Below are 4,248 nucleotides of genomic sequence, written 5' to 3'. Positions count from 1 at the left end.
AACCTGATATTGTTAGCGATCAGATAACATGTTACATGGTTTAGTAGTGGATAGATCAGTAGGCGTTTATGTTTCTGGCTGTGTGTCAAGTCATGACAGTAGAGGCCCATTTAATTCATAACAGCTAGACTTTGAGAGTCTTACTTCCCAGGAAAGGTTTCTGAGTGATTTATTCTTTCATATCGTTTATTGCACCTGCACCTTGTGTGCAGCACTATGCGACCACAATAACTCATATGACCCCTCTCCTCCCCCCCACCATGGCATCCTCCCTATGAAGAGTGGTGATATACTGTAAACTGTATTGAAACTGGGAATTTGAACCCTCAAAGGTTGAATACGAAATGCATGAAATGCATTGAGCCAGTAGCTCGTTTTTGGTGATTGAGGTGATCTCTTGTTTTGCTAATTATTACATTTATATATGATCAGGATGTCAAAAGAATAAGGGGGGAAAAGGCACATTGAGATTGCAAATATAGTGAGTTACAATATTGTGAGTTTCTACACAATACAATATGGCCCCTATTCATCAAGCTGCAGGGATGATTCAGCTGTGTAACTCAGAGTGGATGATACACGTTGATTTACACCGTTGTTTAAGGGTATGAGCATCGCTGTGTCTCATCTCTTAGTTCCACTCAAACTGTAACTCCATTCAGTTACAACTTCCTGCCTTGGCTTCTCTGTTCTGTTTTGGATTGAGTGATAGTTTTTCAAGGAGGAGGAGAATGAGAGGTGGAGGAGGAGAATGAGGGGTGGAGGAGGAGAATGAGGGGTGGAGGAGGAGAATCAGAGGTGGAGGAGGAGAAAGAGAGGTGGAGGAGGAGAATGAGAGGTGGAGGAGGAGGAGGAGAATGAGAGATGGAGGAGGAGAATGAGAGGTGGAGGAAGAGAATGAGAGGTGGAGGAGTAGGAGAATGAGAGATGGAGGAGGTGGAGGAGAAGGAGGAGAATGAGGTGGAGGAGAAGGAGGAGAATGAGAGGTGGAGGAGGAGGAGAATGAGAGGTGGAGGAGAATGAGAGGTGGAGGAGGCGGAGGCGGAGGAGGTGGAGGAGAAGGAGGAGAATGAGAGGTGGAGGAGAAGGAGGAGAATGAGAGGTGGAGGAGGAGGAGGAGGAGAATGAGAGGTGGAGGAGAAGGAGGAGAATGAGAGGTGGAGGAGAAGGAGGAGAATGAGAGGTGGAGGAGGAGGAGAATGAGAGGTGGAGGAGGAGGAGAAGGAGAAGGAGGAGAATGAGAGGTGGAGGAGAAGGAGGAGAATGAGAGGTGGAGGAGGAGGCGGAGGAGAATGAGAGGTGGAGGAGGAGGAGGAGGAGAATGAGAGATGAGGAGGAGAATGAGAGGTGGAGGAGAATGAGAGGTGGAGGAGAAGGAGGAGAATGAGAGGTGGAGGAGAAGGAGGAGAATGAGAGGTGGAGGAGGAGAATGAGAGGTGGAGGATGAGGAGGAGAATGAGAGGTGGAGGAGAATGAGAGGTGGAGGAGGCGGAGGCGGAGAATGAGAGGTGGAGGAGAAGGAGGAGAATGAGAGGTGGAGGAGAAGGAGGAGAATGAGAGGTGGAGGAGAAGGAGGAGAATGAGAGATGGGGGAGAAGGAGGAGAATGAGAGGTGGAGGAGGAGGAGAATGAGAGGTGGAGGAGGAGGAGAATGAGAGGTGGAGGAGGAGGAGGAGGAGGAGGAGAATGAGAGGTGGAGGAGAATGAGAGGTGGAGGAGGAGGAGAATGAGAGGTGGAGGAGAAGGAGGAGAATGAGAGGTGGAGGAGAAGGAGGAGAATGAGAGGTGGAGGAGAAGGAGGAGAATGAGAGGTGGAGGAGGAGGAGAATGAGAGGTGGAGGAGGAGGCGTAGGCGGAGAATGAGAGTTGGAGGAGAAGGAGGAGAATGAGAGGTGGAGGAGAAGGAGGAGAATGAGAGGTGGAGGAGAAGGAGGAGAATGAGTGGTGGAGGAGGAGGAGAATGAGAGGTGGAGGAGGAGGTGGAGGAGAAGGAGGAGAATGAGAGGTGGAGGAGAAGGAGGAGAATTAGAGGTGGAGGAGGAGGAGGAGAATGAGAGGTGGAGGAGGAGAATGAGAGGTGGAGGACGAGGAGGAGAATGAGAGGTGGAGGAGAATGAGAGGTGGAGGAGGCGGAGGTGGAGAATGAGAGGTGGAGGAGAAGGAGGAGAATGAGAGGTGGAGGAGAAGGAGGAGAATGAGAGGTGGAGGAGGAGGAGAATGAGAGGTGGAGGAGGAGAATGAGAGGTGGAGGAGGAGGCGGAGGCGGAGAATGAGAGTTGGAGGAGAAGGAGGAGAATGAGAGGTGGAGGAGAAGGAGGAGAATGAGAGGTGGAGGAGAAGGAGGAGAATGAGTGGTGGAGGAGGAGGAGAATGAGAGGTGGAGGAGGAGGTGGAGGAGAAGGAGGAGAATGAGAGGTGGAGGAGAAGGAGGAGAATTAGAGGTGGAGGAGGAGGAGGAGAATGAGAGGTGGAGGAGAAGGAGGAGAATGAGAGGTGGAGGAGGAGAATGAGAGGTGGAGGAGAATGAGAGGTGGAGGAGGCGGAGGCGGAGAATGAGAGGTGGAGGAGAAGGAGGAGAATGAGAGGTGGAGGAGAAGGAGGAGAATGAGAGGTGGAGGAGAAGGAGGAGAATGAGAGATGGGGGAGAAGGAGAAGGAGGAGAATGAGAGGTGGAGGAGGAGGAGAATGAGAGGTGGAGGAGGAGGAGGAGGAGAATGAGAGGTGGAGGAGGAGAAGGAGGAGAATGAGAGGTGGAGGAGGAGGAGAATGAGAGGTGGAGGAGGAGAAGGAGGAGAATGAGAGGTGGAGGAGGAGAAGGAGGAGAATGAGAGGTGGAGGAGAAGGAGGAGAATGAGAGGTGGAGGAGGAGGAGAATGAGAGGTGGAGGAGGAGGAGAATGAGAGGTGGTGGAGGAGGAGGAGGAGGAGGAGGAGGAGAGTGGTAATACCTTTGTATTACTTTACCCCTTGCCTCCCACTGAGCAAAAAGAGATGGATCAATGTTGTTTCCACATCATTTCAACCAAAAAATGTAATGTGATGATGCTGAAACGACATGGTTTTTATATAAAAGTCACCAAAATAAGGGAATTTTAAAAATTTTTCACACAAGTGTTAACATAAATCCAGTGACATGGTGAAATATTTTTGGGATCTCACATCGAGTTGTTGTTAACTGACAACTCAACCAAAATTAAATCAAAACTAGATGTTGAAATGACGGGTTTGGGACCTCACTGTTGAAATGAAGTGTTTGTCCAGAGGGTTGGGACCTCACTGTTGAAATGACGTGTGACCAGCGGGTTGGGACCTTACTGTTGAAATGACGTGTGACCAGCGGGTTGGGACCTCACTGTTGAAATGACGTGTGACCAGCGGGTTTGGGACCTTACTGTTGAAATGTCTTGTTTGTCCAGAGGGTTGGGACCTCACTGTTGAAATGTCTTGTTTGTCCAGAGGGTTTGGGACCTCACTGTTGAAATGTCTTGTTTGTCCAGAGGGTTTGGGACCTTACTGTTGAAATGACGTGTTTGTCCAGAGGGTTTGGGACCTCACTGTTGAAATGACGTGTGACCAGAGGGTTTGGGACCTCACTGTTGAAATGACGTGTGACCAGAGGGTTTGGGACCTCACTGTTGAAATGACGTGTGACCAGCGGGTTGGGACCTCACTGTTGAAATGATGTGTGACCAGCGGGTTGGGACCTCACTGTTGAAATGACGTGTTTGTCCAGAGGGTTTGGGACCTCACTGTTGAAATGACGTGTGACCAGAGGGTTTGGGACCTCACTGTTGAAATGTCTTGTTTGTCCAGAGGGTTTGGGACCTTACTGTTGAAATGACGTGTTTGTCCAGAGGGTTTGGGACCTCACTGTTGAAATGATGTGTGACCAGAGGGTTTGGGACCTCACTGTTGAAATGTCTTGTTTGTCCAGATATGGTTTGGGACCTCACTGTTGAAATGACGTGTGACCAGAGGGTTTGGGACCTCACTGTTGAAATGTCTTGTTTGTCCAGCGGGTTGGGACCTCACTGTTGAAATGACGTGTGACCAGCGGGTTTGGACCTCACTGTAGACATTTACCACAGCTACTAAGAGAGAAACAGTGCAGAAAGAAGGGCCAGATGGAAGACATTTTTTTAAAGGGTCTCTTATGACCTTATTCCTTGTTCCTAACAAATAATTTACGTCCCTGCGATATTTAATTCATCTTGTTGTGTTTATACAGAGTTTTAAAGCTAAGAACAAG

Source organism: Oncorhynchus kisutch, linkage group LG8, assembly GCF_002021735.2.
Source record: "Oncorhynchus kisutch isolate 150728-3 linkage group LG8, Okis_V2, whole genome shotgun sequence".
NCBI lineage: Eukaryota > Metazoa > Chordata > Actinopteri > Salmoniformes > Salmonidae > Oncorhynchus > Oncorhynchus kisutch.
Note: the sequence above shows the minus strand (reverse complement) of the source record.